This window comes from Amphiprion ocellaris, chromosome 1, assembly GCF_022539595.1.
Source record: "Amphiprion ocellaris isolate individual 3 ecotype Okinawa chromosome 1, ASM2253959v1, whole genome shotgun sequence".
Classification (NCBI taxonomy): domain Eukaryota; kingdom Metazoa; phylum Chordata; class Actinopteri; family Pomacentridae; genus Amphiprion; species Amphiprion ocellaris.
Window position 1 is genome coordinate 5729120 of NC_072766.1, and position 21136 is coordinate 5750255.

Sequence of the window (21136 nt, forward strand, 5' to 3'; positions counted from 1 at the left end):
GAAACCACTTATGGTAATGTTTTTATCTGCCATTTCCCATGTGCTGTTTCTCTTTGCCTATTTTGCATTTTAGTACAAATACTAACACTTTTCACCGTGTTGATGTGCATCTAGAATTACCATAACGGCACACTTGTGTTTTGGCTGTGGAAACATAAAATTCATTAGGTACAGCATGGAATAGTTTACTTTTGTTATATAACCTAAAACAGACATTTCCTCTCATTTTAAGCTATTATAAAGTGGAAGTAAAAAAAACACCACTGCATTATCTTACAGAAAACACACAAAAAACAGCTAAAGTGCAGTTCTTGCACACTGACATCCAGTTCTATTCAGTTTTGCTTATATAGCATCAAATTATGACATGTCAGGGCGCTTTACATAGAAGGGTCAAGACCTTACAATATCATAAAGGGAACCCCAACAAATCCCCCTTGAGCAAGCACAACCATGGGAAGCAAAAACTGTCTTTTAACAAGAAGAAACCTCCAGAGCCGCAGACAGAGTTAATGACATGCAATAGTGGCATGGAGTGTGGAGGAGAGTAGAGGACAGGTGCTCGGTGCATCATGGGAGGTCCCCCAGCAGCTTAGGGCTGTAGCGGCATAACTAAGAGAAGGTTCAGGGTCACCTGAGCAAGCCCTAACTATAAGTTTGATCAAAAAAAGGAAAGTTTTAAGCCTATCTGAAAAGCAGAAAGGGCGTCTGCCACCTGAACCCAAACTGAGAGCTGTTTCCACAGGAGAGAAGCCTAATAGCGAAAGGCTCGGCCTCACATTCTACTTCTGGGAGCTCTAGGAACCATGTAAGCCTGCAGTTTGAGAGCAAAGTGCTCTATTGGGATGATGTGGTTCTTTGAGGTCTTTACATTTCAATGAAGCTTGATCATTAACAGCTTTGTATGTAGAAAGAATGATCTTAAAAGCTGTACTTGATTTTGCAAGGAGCCAATGAGGAGAAACCAGTTTGGGAGAAATGTGATCTGTCTTTCTGGTTCCTGTCAGTACTCTCTCTGTAGCATTTTGGAGCAACTGGAGGCTTTTCGGAGAGTTTTTGGGACATCCAGATAATAGCAATTTGACATCATCCTTTCTAGCTCATGAAAGTGTGGATATAAAACAAAAATAACCTTTTGCATTAACCCTAACCCTTTATTTTGAATCATCTGCACTTACTTACTTCCAAAATGGGTAAGCATTGAGTCCTCAGTCCAATTTGGATAACAACTCATATTAGTTGTTCAAACCATATTTAGGTCAGGTCAGATAATGATGTTAGTCATCACTGCACAGCAAGATATATCTGAATCAAAACAGTATTAAGAGGAGCATTAGTTAAGAGTGCGCGGATCTTTATCCACATCATGTTGAGATTTGCTGTTTCCAAAAGAACAGCTGAGGTACATTCACTTGCCCCTGGTCACCGACTACTATAACACTGTTTTGCATCTCCACTTGAAGCACTTGTTAAAAGTTTAGCTGTTTTGCATAATATGTCGAAGTTCTCATCTTTCTCATAAATTTGGCTTCCACTTGTGTTCTGTCCCACTTGTTCTTCTCTTGTCTAAGTGAATATGCATTCCTGAGTTAGGGATTGAAGAGCTACATTGACCAGAGAGGCCATTTTCAAGATGTTCGGCAGGGGACAATTATCACCACTTTTGAATCAACAAACAACTTCAGCTCATCAGCATCCTGACCTGCATGTTTCTGGGATCCTGCACCACAGCATTACTAGACAAGATCCTCCTACGGCTCCCATGCTCAGTCAGACCTGAATGTCATACTTTTGCTTAACAATGAGATATTTTCCATTGCCATGCTTTCTCTTCAGGGAGAAGTGTGTACGTGACTGCCCACCTGAGCCGAAGTGGGAGGCAACAGGTGATTTGGAGTTTAGCCTGCTTTGGCATTAGATTTGCACTGAGATTCAAGGGTATATTCTGCGTGTTGTCACAACCTGCTGCGAAGCCTCAGGAAGACAAGCTTAACGTGGTTCCCATAAGCCCCCTTAGACAGAAATCAATACCCTGTCTTCTTTCACAATGCTGACCCAAATTAAATAGAAAATCCATAGAGATGTAAAACAGAGGAAAACAAAAACAATGAAATGAGGGAATTGATTCTAGAATATATATATACGGCTGGACATACGATGGCACAAACATCATTATGGGCATCGATATATAAACAATTTCAATCACTCTGAGGTCAGCTCAATGATTATAGACAGAAATAATTATAATTTGTGACCGTAATGTTGAGTAGTGAGAGCAGTAAAGTTGCAAAGTGCCAAAGCAAGCATGGGGAATTAACTAGGATGTACTTTCTTTATACCAAGCTTTATATTTATGCTAAATTTTGTTTGATGTACCAGAGAGCAAAAAGCACTTTTTTTCATCTCTTTTGTCCAGTTTCTGCTTCTGACCAAAGGCCAGAGTGTGTACAAGCTGTGCATGTTAACACTGCGACTGTCTTTGTTTTCTGTCCAGCAACACATTTGTTTGGTTCTCAAAGGTGTTAGTAGGCCAGAGTAACACTATGACAAAGACCAACAGGAGCAATAATTACTTACTTAGTGCATGTCACTCTCAGAGCAGAACATGATCTGTAACACTGTTCACGATGAGCACTCTTGCTTAGCCTATTGTTTGATTAATTTCGATTTCCTCCTGTGAGTTTCAGATAAAGGCTTCAAATGAAATACTTTGAAGAGCATCTGTGGTCTTTTTTTCCCTCCTAGATATCTTCTGTGAGGGTTCATTGCTCTCACCATTACAAGTCAATAATCCTCAAATTATCTGTCTAATAAGAAGCTGACACAAAGTTTAGCTGATGTGAGGTTTCGAGGTCAACGAAGCAACTTTTACACAGGGGAGTTTGTTTACACAGTTTGTTTATCTGCTAAAGTATGACCCTCTCGAGGCGAAAGCTACTTGTGTCTATTTTTACTCCAGCACTTATCATCCTTTGTTAATAGCTGGAGCCACTGTAAATAATGATTTTGCCTCAAGGTACCTGAGCAGCAAAATAGGCCATTTGCTACTAGTTTTTAAAATGACCCACATTAACATTTCTGTGACAAGTTTTTTAAATTTTTTTTTATTTGTAATCACAGATAGAAATTGCTAAAAACAAAACAAAAAAAACAAAACAAAACATGAACACCTGTCTCCAGTGTCAGAATCAACTATTTTTGATGCCCTCTGTGTAATATTTATTGCACTTATGCAGACCGGTAGCATACACTCACACCAAGCAGTGTCCAGCAATGATGACTCAGTGTTATAGTAGATGTGTAAGTCATTTAAATGATCAGTATGAAAAGTGATGGCCATGAAAATTTGAGAGTGTTCGAGCATTAATGTGAAGAGCTAAACATTGCAGTCAATCTGTCAAACACGACTCCCTGCTTTATAATTTTTTTTAAATGTCACTAGAAGACCAGGTTTTCCGAGGAAACTCTATAAATTACCATCAGATGAGACTCTTAATTAATATGCTGAGGTAGATAAGATTTACATCTACTCCATCTGGAGGGAATTACAGATACAGACCACTCATGTGCTGCGTGTTTCGAAACCCATGTGACCTTTCTCCTACAGCTATCCTGATAATAAAGACAGGAGGGACTTTCCCAGTCACAGGACACAAGCTTTGCTCTGAGGCTTTACTCCTGACATTTAAAAAAAAAAAAAAAAAAAAGACTTTCTGTTTCATGATTGTTTAAGTTTGAGACTTTAGTCTAGACTTTGCTTTGCTGAAGATGAAGCACACATTTGAATTATGGCACCTATTTAAAGAAAGAGTCACAAATACAGTCATGATACAGACCGCCTTTGAAGTCAGAAGGGATTGATTAAGTCACTTACAAACAAGAAAAGGGGCTATTCACGGGAAATAAATTGGTGGTTTAGGCAGGCATGGCTCAACCCACTCATGGTATGTCATAAAAATCCAACATCTTCATGAGACACTTGAAACTATCCTTGAATCGCTGACAGAATGAGGACCCGGTATAAATAATTAGTGCAGTTTTCAACATGTTTGTCATTAGAAATGGAGAAAGCCTGGCATACAAGGCTGCAGATTAGTAGACATAAAGATGATTCCACTTGATATAATGGACTGAACTGGAGCAGACATGACAGTGCTTTAGACAGAAAAACTGGAATACTGAGGAAATTCAGTCTCTCCACAGCTGTGTGTCACTCTGGATCTTTGAGTGGCACTGGCACATTATCGTGGTATCAGAACAGAAATCCTTCCTCCCCCTTTCTCTTCCTCTAAAACTAGCACAGGTCCCTTGAGGCCATAAGGGAGATGGCTTCAAATTGATAATCACCAGTATTCATTATCGTGGTTCCTGGATTTACTCTTGAGTTCATTTCCTAATTACTTGATTATGTATCGAAAATTATTCATTAATGTTTTCCACTTGCAACAGTTTGCACAAGTCATTAATTACTTTGAGTGTCTCTCGATAAGTAATGATTGGTTCCCTCTCTGATATACCCCCTGCTGCTGATTCCTTGTCACATACAGGCACATTGTTGTACATCAAGTGTTGAAGCATTTGCCGTTATATTGTCACAATAACTGATTTTGATAGGATGAAAAGGCACTGCATCAAAATCACTATCGTAGTTTGAAATGTGACATTTCACAGCAGGCCGTTTTTGGCTTTGGAACATTTTCCTTTTTTTGGGAATCAAGTCAGATTTCATTTTTTGTCACATAAGCTCCTTCGATTATCTCATCTTATACTTACATGTCCTCTGCTCAGGGTTGGGAAAAGATAACTGGTACATATATCTTTATTATCTCTCTGTCAGGCAAAACAAATGTAGTTAGTAAATAGTGTCAAAGTCTAAAGAAATAGCATTTATTTATTCTGAACCCAGTCCCACCCATATCTCAAGTCTTTGTAGGTTCTCAAACTTTGCTTCCACGCACAACATTATTAACATTTTAACAGGATTAACCATATTTGGTGACAATCTAATGAGGAAGAAGCCAAGTTGAATTTGACTGAAAAGAACAAATGATTCTGGCAAGCGAGTAGCATCAGCAAATTTATTTCCCCTACATAAATCATTTTAGTTTAACTTAGTCCCACACTACCCCTGCAATGGTTTTATCTCTCTGACTGAACTGAATTCAGTGAATTTTTATTTCTAATATTTTTGTGATTCAATTGACACACAGTGTTTAACATTACAACCAGTGACCCCACTTTACTGTTGTTCAGAAAACTGTTTTATTGGTAATATTCAATACTTGTTTGGTCAACTTCAAAAATCAGCACAGTGGTCAGTCATATTTTTATGGTTTCACAGCCTTACATATGTACATTTTTGCACTGTATTCATATTTTTTGGGTCAGTTTATAATTGCGGGACTTTTTGTAACATAGTTGACAGGTATCATAGTCGACATTTTTGCTGTTTTCAGGACTAAAATCAACATGGCTGCCTATAACCAAACACCACATGGCATTTTTACAGAAAGATTCTTCTAAATATTATATATACAATTGAGTAAAATTGAAATTGAAAGTTATAAAAATATTGTAGTAAACCTGTTGACATGCCATAAATCCACACTACTTTATATTAAATAACTCAGAAAGCCTTGGAGTCTGGCCAGTCTTTTCTTCAGGAGGAAATGACATCATGTGGAGCAGGTCATGTGATCTGGAATTAACACACTTCCTTGAGAGGTGTTTTTGTAATGGGGCACTTAGTTGAAAGTGATTTCTCAGACACAGATACGATTTGTTATTTTCCATATACAATTGGATATATTGCCAAAAAGAAATATCTGTCATGATTATGTCAACTTGATAAAAAGAACACAATCAAGACAATTTTTGAATAAGCTCATTTGATTATTGTATAGCTAACTAGAACTGGTTGTTATTATATTTGGTGATTTAGTTCACATTTTAGTGATATCCAGTCATTTTTTTATTAATAAGTGATTGCTTCCATAATAAATAATTATGGAAATTGTAAGGACATGATCATAATGAACTCAAAAAACATTTGGTTTTTTGGGTTTTTTTTTTTGCTTGTAATAAAAATGTATCCAAGATACATCCCATGGACTTCAAAAGTCCCTCAGTTGTATATTGACCCTTTTATTGTGTAATGTAGAACATTATGAATGATGATGTTGATTGTGAATGCACACAACTCAACCAATGATGCAAACATCATTTTTTAATGTAAAATAAGCCTGTTCCATAATGAACACATTATCCAAAGCTACTACAGGTAACTTTTAACTAGCTGAAATGAGACACCACTATATTGTCTTATAGTCAGCTAAACAAACAATGTTTAACTTAAGGTTTAAGAGTTAAATTGCACTATGAGGATTATCTAGCACTGGCTTTGCATAAACTCTTACACATCAATCCTGTGTCACAAAAATCCCACACAAGTAAACTGCATTCTCATTTACTTTTTGAACAAAATGTATTTTCTCACACAAAAGAGCCACATAATCCATGTTAGCAGGATGGAAGGAAGGTGGAGGCTTAAGTCCACAGTGAGACATTTACCCAAGAGTGGGCTTTGCATCCCATGTGGGACCATTTATTCTTAGAGTCAAGTTTTGTTTTCACTGGCTGTTTGGTTGGGTTTAGGCACCAAAACTACATTGTTAAATTAGCTAGGTTAAAATGTGATCCGGCACGGCAGCATGTTTGGAGCTTCTCCTCCATCATCTGGGTTACCAGGGTGACGAGTCCCACCTCATGTAATATAGAACTGCTTTGCTGAAAAGCAGCGATAGTAAATTAATAAAATAATTGGCAAGGGTATGTTGATTGGAAATGTATTCATGGTACATCACAAACAAATGTCATCCAGGAGAAAATACATTTCCCTCAAAACATTATTGACAATGCAGTTTAATGGTAGAGGAGAATGTACATGGCTGCGCACATGGGTGGCAGTCACCTTACAGTCATTCAAACTGGTCTTCTCAGCAGTTAAGGTAATTTATTATTAAGCTGTAAAAGCATTTATGCAAAACCATTTCATTAGATATTTTTATTCCATATTCCTCACAGTGGTGCCTGACAACTTTTAATAATGAATTTCTAATAGTTAACACAATAGGCAAGTGATAGCTTATTAATAAAAATGTGAAAAGGTGTTTTCAGATGCAGACTTCTGCAGGTGTGTTTGCAATCTACACCTTGTCCCTGCCATGTGTTATGGAGCTATGTTATGAAAAAAATAATATAGCGTAAATGTCCACCCTTAAATTCAGTAATGCCATCCAATTAAAAAAAAAAATCTTGGCTACAGCACTGACACAAAATTAGCATCTGAAAATGTCCAGCAGCATGTTGATCAATGCGGATGGAAACACAACTGAAGACTGAGAGAAACAAGAGAGACCAGAGACACAGGCAGAATTGGCTTGTTTACTCACTAATGCCAGTATGAGGATTCCAACCAGGTAATTGTTTATGATTCAGTTCGGTCCATCTAAAAACGTGAAATGATAAATGGATTGTGACAAACAGTATTAAATGCTGAAAATTAACTGCTCAATCTTTAGATAATCTTTGTCTTCAGGCAAGGGGTTTTGAATAATGGCAAACCAATTCTGCATTCTGATAACATTAAAATGTCATTTTAAACTAAATGGCATCAAAAATTATACTGTTGTAGATTTTCCTATAGTACCAAATTGCAAAATAACATGAAAATAATTGTCATTTCTGATGCTTTGCTGTAATGTATGAGTTAAATTGCTGGAAATTCTTCACCTTTTGCACTCACTAAAAAGCATAGGAAGGATCCTGGATGTATCAATAATCCATTAGTCCTTTTGTCATTTCCAGCTCTATATGTTCTCTTGTGAAGCTTTTTCTTCCAGGGACAAATCAGCAAAGCTGCAATGCCATTAGAATGTTCTTAGATTGATACTGAATTGCTTTACTTCCTCTTTAAGTGGATTTCAAAGTATGGCAGGCATCCCTTGGGAAAACACAGATGGACTGTTTACCATCCCTGTGTCATTTCCTATTTCCCTCATTTCGTATGTTTAGTTTTGAATCCTCTCAGTTGGACATCTCTTCCCCCTTTTGCTTTTTTCATTATTTAAAAATGATTCACCTCAGATATACGACATGTGACATTTTCGGGCACCACTGACTAAGAGACACTTCCGGGCTTCGCATGAGATGTTGACAGTTCTTTAAAAGCTTTTTATTCAACTGAAAAATCTGAATGTATGTGTGTGTGTGTGTGTGGATGTCTTGTAGTATTTTTAGTTTTCATGATCAAATAAAGCCTGACACTGTTTAAAGGTGCTGATAACATTTTTTTTAAAGTCTTAATTTGTTCATTTTAGTTTGAAATGCAAACATTCCTCGTTGAATTAAGGGCAGCCTAAATCCAAGCAAGCTGACTGAATGACTACTGATGTGCGTTTCTGTATCGAAGTGTATTACAAGTGTTCACAGTGTTAATAGATTCAGAGAATTGGTGCGGAAGTTTGTGGGAGTATGTGGTGTTCATTACAGTGTGAAAACACAAATCTGTTTCATTTACATTTTAGAAGATGAAAAGCTGGTCTCTACAAATGTTTATGTGTGGGTTATGTCAGTATGGTTTAAGGGTACAACAAGAATTATGATTTGGTTTGCGTGTGTAGATCAGGTACGAACTCAGGTGGATGAATACAGTTTAATCACATACATCTGTGTGTGTGCTTTATACTACAATACTTTTGCACATCCTCTATGGACACATCCATCCTGCCTGTGTGGCTTTGTGCCTCTCAAGGCATGTGGAGTTTTTTTGTGTACTTAAGGTATGTGGGTGCATTTTTGCATTGCTTCCACTTTTTTGGAGTTTGAGAGAAACAGAAAGAGACAGAGGGGAAGAAAGAGAGAGAGAGAGAGAGAGAGAGAGTTGGCTTGTGGTGGTGGCGGGGGAGGGAATAGAGGAGAGGGCTTCCTGGGTGCATGTTGTGCAGATTTAAACCGGCATAGAACAAAAGGCCTGTGGAGGGAAAGTACGAGGAAGGTGCGTTGTATATAATCACACATGCTTTGACTCATCTTATCCCTGTGTTTTTGTTAAAGATGCTCACGTCTGTGTTTTTTGCTGTTCTTGTAAGATGGTGTTCCCACCCCTTTCGCAAGTCAGGGGAGATCACCGTAAAAGTCCTTTCGACTCATTTGTAATTCAGAGCACTTCAGAGGCTTCAGGACTATGTAGCCGGTGCCTGAACTTATCAGAAATTAGACTCGGTAAGACAGTAAGACGGGGAATTCAGCCCTCCCTGAAAGTAAGCGTACTTTACACATATTATTTCTGCACCATTTGGCCAGCCTTCTTCTCAGCCTGCATGTACAGATCTGCTGACTGAACTGGCCTGTCTGATGGCGGAGTAGTAACCGGTTTGGACGGTGATGTGCCCTTTAAATGACAGCATCAAATAATGACTTATGTTGCATAGATCAGCTAAATCTGCTGGCACAGTCTTGGGTTGCTCTTATCTTTCAATCAAATGTGTAGATTGAAGATCTGCACCGTATAGCGAGGTTTTAACTTAGGATATCAAAGGTACATTATTTAATAAAACTTCTCGGTATTGACAAACTGTGATGAAGTAGGAAACAAGATTCATAAAATCTGAGTCAGAAGCAGCCCAAGAGCCTGTAGTTTGTCTCTCATGTTGACCATTATTCTTAGATTTAAGTTTTGCTATCATTCACTATTTGGTTACATTTAGGCACCAAGCCAGACGGTTAAAATTTAGAAAGTGTGCAACCCTTTCACAATGTCTTTGAAGCTTTTCCTCCAGTTTCTGGGTCACCAGGGTGAAGAATCCCATCCCATCGAATACATTATTGGTAAGCTAAAAAGGAACAATAGCGAAGATCTGCTGATTACAAATGTATTCGTGAAACACCGTAAACAAACATGATCCGGGAGAAAATACGTTTCTCTCAAATATATAATTGAGAATGCAGTTTATTTGTATAGAAATGCAATTTTTTTTAGGAAACAGGGCCGGCCAGAGAGAAGACAAATGTCTTTTCAGGGAACAGAATGAGAAACCTCAATAACACAAATTTACTGAAATAGACTCTGGAATAAAACTTGTGCAAGAAGTGGAGTCATTTTTTCCATATCACAATAGGTATTCATCAGGGGTAAATTCAGGTCAGCAGTCTGTTCTGTCACCTTGTATTCAGTCACTTGAATTGCGGGTGTTTATTTTGCTACATATTGTAACGCACAGCAATAAAGCAAGCAAAGCTCCGGCCTTCTACAGAACAATTGCAGTGGATGGGAGCTGGTTTTAGAAGCAGAAAAGTGCATAAATGGATGTTTAGAAGCTAGAAAAGAACGCTGTAAAGCCACAATTGATTTATATTTTGGAGTTTGCAAACTAGTTACCATTTTAAATGCACACTTATATGTCAGAGATGAGGGGTTACTGGGCTTTTTTTTAAAGTAATCTTCTCTATATAGCTAGGTTTCCATTTATTTGCACTATACAGTAAATCTGGACTATAGCAGTGTGTAACATGTTTTGATTATCAACTTGATTTACCATCTGCAGTTTCAAAACTTTTGTTTAATCCAATGCAAGGAAAAGGACAGGCTGCAGTTTTCGAGAAAAGTCATATATTCTGCTCCTGTAGCAAAAGTTTATGCAGGTTTACACACACACTATCCATGTTTGTGTATGCCGAGTAGTATGTTGCATGTACCATGAGCAAGATTCTCCCAGTGCTTATTGGCAGTCATTGACATGCAGGACTATGCTTCAGTGAGAGAAATGTTGTTTTCTACAAGGCTCTCCGTGCACCTGAGTCACTCATCGAGCAGCTCCTTTATCAGAACAGAGCAGCAGGATGGAAGAGCACATCTTGGGCTGATAGTGGGGCTGCCGCTACTGACTAATCCTGCTCACTGCGGGAGAAATAAAGAAATAAATAACCGAGGACTTGAGAAAGGAACAGAATAAAAAAAGAAGAAGAAGAAGAAAAAAAATCAGTTGTATGGAGAACAGTTCAAAGGCTTTCAGTCATACGGAGGAGATCACTACTCCTGATCTATAGATATGAGGAGACTTTACAGACAGTATATTGGATTGGAAAGGCAGACAGAAAGAAGGAGAGATAGTGGAAAAGGTGTGTATGATCACATAGTACATTTAAAAACATCCCATTGATTTTCACAAATCAAGTTTTCGGGATGGCCCTGTAAGTATATTTAATATGAGATGGCTTTGTGTGTATTAAACGAAGCACATTCAATTGTAATGGCTTCGACATAACCTTCTGCTGTACCTTACACTGAGTCTGAGTTCAAAATCTGTTATTGCATTTTACACCTGAGACACACATTAGTGCGGGAGATGGAAGAAAGTGCAATGCAGCGGGTTCGATCATTTTCTTTCTCCCTTTTGTTTGTGTAAATCACATTGGTAAGCCTTTAAAAGGGAGTTAGCGGCCAGACAGTTTTGCAGTTTAAGATGACCGACATTGTAGGCCTTGGCTTTCATATGTTGTTATTGCTATTTGCAGGAAGAAAAATCAATACAAATTTGCACAAACCTGTCTAGCATGATTTGGCAAAAAAGATGAATTTATGAAAAACATATACAATTTAATGTCATTTTACATCAAGATACAGACAAAATAAAAACGTAAAATGCACATACTTTCAATGTTCACAAGCATTAAAGTCTCAGAGTAAATTGTAAATGATGAGAAGTGGGCTAGGGCTCCAATCATGTCAAGCACACAGACAACCTGTATTCAAAGTCATTAAAATGGTTCATTGCTCTATTTTCTAATTTGCTAAGATTAATAATAGGCAATGAAAAACACATACTCCAAGGAGTTCTTTAATTTGCAGGAATTTGCAACAGTACGCTCCACAAGGAGACTTCCTGGTTAGTGAATAAAGCTAAAAGGAACGACGAACAGAACAAAACAAAAATCACAACCGAAATTATATAACGGCAAATTCTATGAAACTTGCAACAGTGACTAGAAGCTCACTAGGGCAATTGTTCCTCAGAAATAAAAGCATTTTAGAGCAAAGCACTGTTATTAATCTGCTAAACGCACATGGATGTGCAGCACAGACAATCAGAGTGGAGTGACTGGAGCTCTGGGAAGTATTATACTTCTTTGTAGTGTCTTTTTTGCCACAATGTGTGTTTTCAATGCTAAATGGATAATGTAAAAGTCTGGAGGCCCGGAAGTGCCCTGCCCTCAGCCTGTGCAGAGTGTGCTGAATATGGGTGATGTTCTGCCCGGAGGCAAACCGTGGCAATAAAAAGCCTTTCAGGCGGACAGGTTGTCAGCACACGCTCAGTTACTGATGGTGCAATTGCTGCTCATTCTGGATTCCTCAAGACTGTGAAGGGTGCGTGATGGATGCATGTAAAATGTTCGGAGAAGACCCGACTCTTAACAGTTTAAACTGCAGTAATCATATTCCCTATACTGTACTGTACCGTATATGAAAGGATGGCAGTACAAGGTTTTTAGTCTTTGTGGAAGGAACGTGTTTTCAAATACCACACATTCCATCCTTTTCATCCTGACAAAGTATTCAGACAGGCACAGCGCTGTATTTAGTTAGATCAAATTGCAAGCAATTTACAGGCAGGAGTGAATTATAAGGTATAAACAGACTGGACAGTGAAAAAAAGCATACATCCTACCTTGACCACAGCATTACTCTGTACTGACCTTTCATCTTTCTTAAGATGTCACATTTCAATCAACACTGAAACCCTCACTGAAGCCAATCAAACAGGTGGACAGCAGGAAAATTAGATTTCCTTTGGCCTGTGACTTCCATGATACCAACCGCTAAATCAATGTTTAAATGTCTTGATGTCTGTCAGTATCTGCTTGTTTACAGCATGTGAGTTTCTTTGCCTCTTTCCCAGGTGCCATCTGCAACTGAAAATCTACCACTGCCATTCAAACAACTTGAAGAAAAAAAAAGCCCGTGAAATGACATGTTGAATTAACACCCAGCTCAGGATTCTTTCCATGCAGATTGAAATAGAAGTCCTGCATCTTCCCCTGGACTTCAGAAAAGCTCAGTGAAAGACATGGTACATGCACCCATTCCCCCTTGCTATCCACTTCCTTTGAAAGGATGACAGCTACATCACAGTGAGTCAAAATTTTGAAGCCAATACTTGGCAGCGCAGCGATTTTTTTATTTATTTTTTTTCTTCACTGAGCAGCGGAAATCAGGGATCCTACAGACATCACAGAATTCACTTTATTTCCCTTGCTGCCTGTGCTCCCTCTGTTGTTATCCTCTGAAGGCTCAGTATGACCCCCAAACACACCAGACGCACTTTGTTGTTATTTTCAATATAAAATATCCATTCAGGAATTACTTGATGCTTCTCAGTGTTTATTCTCTTCTCCGCCTACACAGTTCTCACTAAATGCAAGACAAATTGAGCATTTTTGGAACTGGCACTTCAGTAGAAGCATTTGTCAGCAGCGTGCCCCATGTTAAAGCATTAGAAAGTAAATACGGTGTGTGCGCATGCCCCGTTGTGATTAGTGTGGTGCATGTGTTAGCAAGAGCATTAACACTTGTTCTGATGATAATTAACCACTCAATCAAGAAGAAGTAGTCAGAGAGGAAATCATGAAGACAAAAAGGGACAGAGAGTAAAGACAGAAAAGAGTGACTTGAAAATGGAAGAGCGATGGTCTTGGCCGCCCGGTTAGTCTATGAGATGCAGCTACATGCTTCTACATTATGTTATGCATCATTGCTCTCCTCCTGCAGACTCACCCGCTAAGCTCTGGTCATGCTCACCATCTTCCCACGTTTCTCACTGGCTTCTCCAATGGCTTTTGTCCCATTTCTTTTCTGGAAGCCAGCACGGTAAAACCTCACCCCAAACCCTTCGTTCTAACCCGTCTACACACACACACACACACACACACACACACACACACACACACACACACACACACCCACACACACTCCGAATGGCATTTGAATAATCTCCACATAAAATTCGTGTTATTTTTTTTCCTTTTCTTACGCTGTCATATCACTTGTGACAGTAATGAATGAGCAAAATCATCTGACACAATTCATAGCTGTGTAAAAACATAATCTCCTGGTCGGCTGTGTGTTTTGTGGCACCCGTGTGAACCGCCGCTGCTGTTTGTAATCAGACGGAATGCTTTACAGGACTCTCACAAGGGTAAGGCCAGGGTTCTCAGAGGTGAGCACTGCTCCAGCCTTAGCCATTTATCACCACCGCAGTGGGCATGGAGGAAACATGCTGTGAATGCAGAGTGGTATTATGGGATGCTGGTCTCTTGATGTTGCCAGTGATAAACATTACGCTTGAGGCCAAGTGTGTCTTCCGCTATTATTTAGAGGACTTTGAATTGGAATTCCTCCCCTGTAGGCTGACCAGGATTACTTAGTAAATGGGATGTTTACAAACAAGCGTTCATTTTTTTTATGGGTCAGAGAAAGGGTATTATGATTATTGCTTCTTATATTTTTAATATTTCACTGTACGTTGATTCTCGAGATCAGTAAACTAAATTAAATGAGTGAGAAACTGTATTCTTTTAAAACATTGTATTAGTTTCTGGTATATTTGTTCATGAGATACATCCATAACTCATTAAATAAGTTTCAGCAACGGCATCTAGCAACCAAAGTTTTTCTTTTTTTTGTCTATTATTCTACTTTGAAATGCCCCGTAGATGAGCTGAATTGTTTGTCTTTTTTCTCCTCCTTTTCCCACATCCTTAAAACATAAGTCTCAGTGCTAGACAAAGAAAAAGGCTATGAAGTCTAGCTTTAAAGAATAGCCCCATAATTGCAAATTTATTCAAAATATAGTTTTCTTCTGAAACCATTTTTCACAGCTTCTGTTGCTGTACCAGTTGGAGTCGCATTATCTGACCATTTTGTGGTGGTGGTGACAAAAATAGACGCTTTAGAACATGGAATTATTACAGAAAGATGCGGCCAAAACAAAGAGGTACAAACTGCTCACATGTGCACCATTGCAGATAACGAGTTTAAAAGAGCATCTGTTGCCATGATCTGAAGATGAAGAGGGTACTGCAGTGAATGAGAGCTGTTATGGCAAATGTTTCCCCTTCAGAGAACAAAATCCACATTCTGTTATCAGCTAATGTCCCACAAATCTCTGAGCTCTGACAATCAAAAATCATTTTAAATCCCGAAACACAGGAGATTCAGTGCATGAAAATAAAAGCATTGATATATTGATTTGTAGTTGCTGCTGTTTGCAGCTTCATCAAGATAAGTGGTCTGACTTTCTGAAAGGATCAATTAGTGATTCCTCTTTGGGTTAAAATAACAATAAATACAGCGCTGCAGTAGGAACTGATTGCAGACCTTTCAGTCTTCAACTTTTTGTCACTTTTATCAAAAGGACACATCTGACTGGCTTGTAAACGCCCCATTTCAAAGTCTCATTCCTGTTTCGAGCAATACGGCAAAACAGAAACAATATATCCTTCAAATTCTGACATAGTTTGTTTCAAAAAGGGGAAAAAAAGGGGGGCAGTTTCATGATCATCCCTTACAAAATGACACGCTTTCATCCCAGCCACATCCTCCCTTGGTATGTCACTGTATCTATCCCAGCTTTCTTTTGCCCTCCTTTTTGCTTTTGGCAGGAAAAGACAGGAGACATGAAACATTTCCCCTATTTTTTTTTTTAGCTTGACAAGGCTTGTGAAGACAAGTCAGAGAGAGGAGGTGTGCCATTTTTCTCCAACCGCCAACCAACAAAATATAACAGCTTTCCTGCACTGGAGAGATCACCTTTCCCTCAAAGGCCCCAAAAGCAGCAGCACCTTCTTTGAGACTCAAGAAACGGAAGTTGTGAAGGGACATCAATAGCATACTGTATACTTTACTGCAAACTCAAGCTGCTAGCTTGCAGTCAGCATCTTACTTTCCTTGTCTAATGTTCAAATTTCCCCCGTTTCCCTTCTCTCTTTGATAGTTTTTATACTTTCCCTTTGGGAGTTGGAGTGAAATTTTATTGTAATTTAGCTCTTTTTTTCCTCAAAGAGATGTTGATAACATCAAACTGCTACCTTCTACTCACTTAAAACCTTCTGCTCACACTTCCTGGTAATAGGCTTGTCTCAGACACAAAAGGCTGAACTTGACATCTACCTTGTGATGTCAGTGGCGGTTGGCAGGTTGACGGACAGCCAAGAATGGCAGAGTTTCCCCCTCTCTAGCTAATTAGCTCATAGAGGGAAATGAATGCAATTTCAGCAAGGGTAGTGCTTATCAAAAAAATTCCAATCCCCCTGCAGACATGATGATAGACAGGCCTCTTTATACTAGCCTGGCCTTCTAGGCAAGACTATTATCAGGAACTGAAGCCGTTTGAATGTGCACAATAAACACAGATGGTATCAGGAGGTCAGCTACTTGCCCCAAAAGATGTATGAAATTGTAATGGAATGTTAGATATTTGAAGAAAAAAAATATTACAAATGCCCAGGATTGGAAACGCTGGATGTTAAGTGTGCAACATGTCCAGCAAAAAGATGAAAAGGGCAAAAGAAAATTTTGGTTTCATGGCACCAAACATTTATCAGCTCAGCTTCCCACAGAAGTGGAAGCCAGATGACCCTGAAAAAGCTGCCAGCATAGCACAGGGCAAAGCAAAGAGTCTGTTTTGTAATGGATGGAAGATTTTTTTCTTTATATATTCAGTACACATAAACACATCAGAGCACACCTCGCTTGGGGGAGGCGACAGGGGCTGCAGAGAGAGTGTGTAGTGGCATAGAATTACCATGAATAATTAAAAGACTGGTGTGAGCATTCTGGTAGCTCTTTGATTGACTCTGAAAGCCCCAGGAAGAAATTGGCAGATGAGAGCAAACTGCAAAATGGCCAGCTCTTTGCTCTCAGCTCCCTGCCTAAGATTTGCTCGGCTAAAACCTTGAATCAGCAGTGTGCTAGGAGGTCTTTTTGTGTCTGCCTGCCCCAGAGTGAGATCCAAATCCTGCTCATCAAAAAAGAGAAAAAAAGCAAAAGAACATAAGTTGGCATGTGAGTGCTGCGAGGTGACACACATGGTTTTCTCAGTTTCTGTTTGTTCATCTATTGATTCAATGTAACTGAATGACTGGCAAACTGGTGGGGATTTCGTTATTATTTTTACAGATTGTATGTGGTCACGGCTCACACTCTAGCATCCTATTCATAGCATGCAGTCCCATAACAGAATTACAAAAGAACAAAAATGGCTGACATATGTCACTGCCGGTGAGAGTGGCCCATGGGGTGTCATTGGCAAATTTGCTGAGTGCACAAGAAGGAGAGGTCAACAGGGACTGGGGCTTGGCAGCAGCCCCTCACCTTCCCAGAGTGTCCGGATGTGGGCGGCATCCCATTACTCATCCATATCATTTTGCCAAGCCAGCACCAATGTCCTTAGATATGTGACATGAAGGCCATTCAGCTAAATGAAACCCACAGGTGACTCCTTCCTTGCGATTTTGTTGTGTTCTGTTTTCACTGTCAAAAAAAAAAAATAAATCTATATTCTGGTTCTTTCAGTCTGCTCATGGTCATTACCTCTTTCATATTTCTCCCATGTTTATCATTCACTGTTGCCTTCAGGCCACTACTGAGCATTGGACTTGGACAATATGCTGACGATTCAATGTGAACATGTTGCCATGGTTAGTGCTGAGGACAAAAAGTGTATATCTGTATGATTTCTATAAGCAGCTCATGAAGGATAATAGAGATTGGAAACAGGGCGAGTAGACAAAAGGCCACATTGTCTTCAGAAAGCAAAAAAGATGACTCATTCTCATAGTGTGAAGACTGCTAACAACTTTCAAGATCATATTAGAGTAAATACACATTCTACTTTCATAGGACCAGAATTTGACATCAAATAAGAGCAATCAGAAATACATTGCAGTACATTCTGCTTTGAGTTTTGTTTTGATACTTCAATATAACTGAGCAATTTTAACCAAACAATAGAACAAATCATTTATTGTTGTGCTGCTAATTGATGGCACCTGCCCCACAAAATATTACCTGATATCCTTCCACACAGTGAATTTCCTGTAAGTTACCACAGCTGCCACGCTGCTCAGATAGCTTTCAGCGACAGTTACACGCGATAAGCTCAAGTGACAGTTACTACTGAATATTACCCAGATCTCCCTAACATGCCACTCATCACAAAAGCTCTATTCACCGACAATTGCCACTAATGAAATGTCAGATGGCTGCCCACATACCTGAATGTGTGACTTGAGTTTTGCCACTTGATGCCCTTTTGTGTGGTGTGAAAATAGCTGGTTGCCAGGGAAGATTCCTACAAGGGAGGGAGCACAAAGAAACACATTTTATCCCTGAAAGCATATCTTGACTCAAGCGCAGTCACAAGCAGTGGACTTTCTTATTGTGATGTGATGCTTGTACATATAGCTCAGCGTGCCTTGACCAAGGATGCATTTTAATTGGACTCTCTGAAGCGCTGTGAGTTTTGCTTTCTATTATATAAGATAGAGTCTTTTTTTTGGTCTTGATTTACTCAATTTGTTTGGAAGTGCTCTTGTGGAATGAGTTTATATTGCAGGGTTATTTTTAAATTTAGTTTTTAATATTACTTTTGTTGAAGGTGCAATGGTTTGTGCAGGGGTTTGACATTGTCTTCCTCCGCAAATAAAGTCAAATCAGAAGTTTCTGTTGATGCACAAACATCGCTTTTTAGGGAAACTCTTCTTCTGAAACCAACTAAATCCAAAACAAGTGTATTCTCTGAAGTTTCTTCCCACATTTAAAGAATAACTTGGTTTAGCTACAACAGCTAGGAGTTGTGGTTGCTGACAAATACACTGACAAACACTTAAATGTGTCATGCATTATAGCGTGTGATAAATCATAAGGGGTTGGGCTGACAAACTACTCTTGGCTGTTTGTAGGAAACTCGTGGTAAATCCTATTCTCCTGTGTCAAAATCTGACTTTTTGTATCCCCTCCATCCATCCTCAACACAACACCATAACTTTTGGCTTGAGCTATGTGTCTCAGTATTTTCTGCTGTGTACTGAATGCAAACATAGGTCATTAGCTCCTGCTGCTGCAAAGGTCAACTACCCATCCATTATGGGAACACAGTGACAGGGAAAAGAAGGCATGATAAATATAACAGAATAAGGTAAATAGCACGGACATTTCCCTATGGGTGACCATTTTCGTTCACAGAAAGATGTATTATAACAAATGTGCCATTGTTCGGGCCTCTGCTGGCTTGGTCAGAAGTTCATATCTGTGCTGCTTTCTTCTGCGGTGTGAAAGGTTTGACAGTGATAGAACAATAAAGAGAGGTAGGCTGATGCAATGGGAGAGGTGTGAAATATTGCTATATGTCACTGTCAGTCATACGTAATTTTTCAACCTGTAGTGTCTGATTGCGAGCACTGATACTACGGACGGCCCACAATTTTCTACCCCCTTCCATATTACCCATGACCACACACACGAAAAAAGAAAGAAAAAGCCTCTGGCAGAATATACCTTGAAAGTAGCTTTGGAGAGAATGGAAAGTGTGTGTGTGTGTGAGAGAGAAAGAGACAGAGAGGAAGAGTTGATGGGAAAAGAAAGAGAAGAAGGAGAGGAAGAGAAAGAAAGAGAGCACTGTAGGTAGGTAGTGAAAGTAATGGCGCTGTTTATGGATTGGGGCTATTTTGTACATCAAAGTACACAGAAAAGGAGAGAGAGAGAGACAGCGAGGGAGAGAGAGAGGGAGGGGAAAGTCTGCTGCAGGCCATTTGATTGTCATTGTTTCTCCTAGGTCATGTGGGAGTGCATACGCCTTGTTTTTATTCTTTTTGTTTTCCCTCTTCTGTTCTTCCTTTCTCCCCAGTACTATCAAGCAGCACTGTTAAAAATGCCATTGACATAAGACTATAACAAGCACAGCTAGCTCTGCTTTGTTGTTTCCATGGATCAAAAACTCCAGATTGCTCTGTGTCCTGCCTCTCTCTGTGTCTCTCTAATATGCCGTGTGCGACCTACCCTTCTAAGCCTTTCATAATCATTTTAAAGTAGTCAGTCTTAATCGCTTCATCCCTCTCCTTAATCTCATCATACCTATTCTTTAATCTCCTCAGAGAAATACTCTGTCTGCATACATGGTTATTCTTAACATAATCATTATGGATATATGGTCTAAATGAGCATGTTTCATTTTTCTTTTGGGCCTGAGATTTGATTTCATTATTGCTCGCTAATCTGGCTAACCACCAAACATCTGTGCAGGCACCCACAGACACCACTCACAAACACACAAATGCCTCAAAATGCATTGAATATGCGGCTGACTGTCCTTTCTTTTTTACACAAAAGGTTAATTTATGTTTCTGAAATGATGGTTTTCCAAGGCCAGTGACAAGTGCAGAAAGTCAATGGAAATCAACTAGAGAGGGTCTGTCATTCTTTGACGTACATTCGTAACTATGTTAATGACAAAGTGGCAAAATGGAGCCTCTTCCTTTTTTCTTGACGCTCTGCCGAGTGTCCTTCAGGTCTCCTTCCAGCGTCATGTGTGAGAGCCTGTCCAAAGAGATTTGACAAGGGCCCCGCAAGGAGAAGGAAATAAAACCTAGAGAGATGAGGCAAACATATTAATCTTGTTAAGTTAAACGCCGACCCCCACCTCCTTTCTCCTCGTACTCCTCTGCTCTGCTCCTCTCTCCCCATTCCCCACCCAGATAATGTGCAGTGCTCACAGTGAAAAATCAGCTAATTTCAGACCACGACTCAGTCTGGCTTACAGAGGCTCTTAGGGTGCTGCTGAGCACCGTACAGCTCCTCCATTAGTCGCCCCCCACCACTGTCTCTGCCTTTGTCTCTGTCACTGTTCCTGTGTCTGGATGCGTCTCTCTCTAACACACTCACACACTCGATATTCAGTCTGTCTCTCTCACCACACACACATACACTTACAGGAAAACACATACACATTTATCTCGGCCCTTCATCCTCGGTCCAGCCGTGACCTTGAAATGTATGATGGATGCTGGTCTTTGATGTAAGTGA

General features: G+C 39.4%; 1 protein-coding gene and 1 long non-coding RNA gene across 5 annotated transcripts in view; one reads left to right on the top strand and one right to left on the bottom strand.

The window, feature by feature from the left end:
• LOC129349311 (uncharacterized) overlaps positions 1-21136 on the bottom strand; it is a 307367-nt gene that overhangs the window by 101940 nt on the left and 184291 nt on the right. Inside the window, exon 3 of the long non-coding RNA XR_008602279.1 lies at positions 18331-18407. This is a non-coding gene — a long non-coding RNA (uncharacterized LOC129349311). The remainder of the gene's footprint in view (positions 1-18330; positions 18408-21136) is intronic.
• LOC111562565 (protocadherin-9) overlaps positions 1-21136 on the top strand; it is a 214735-nt gene that overhangs the window by 99281 nt on the left and 94318 nt on the right. The gene's annotated exons all lie outside the window — the stretch shown is intronic.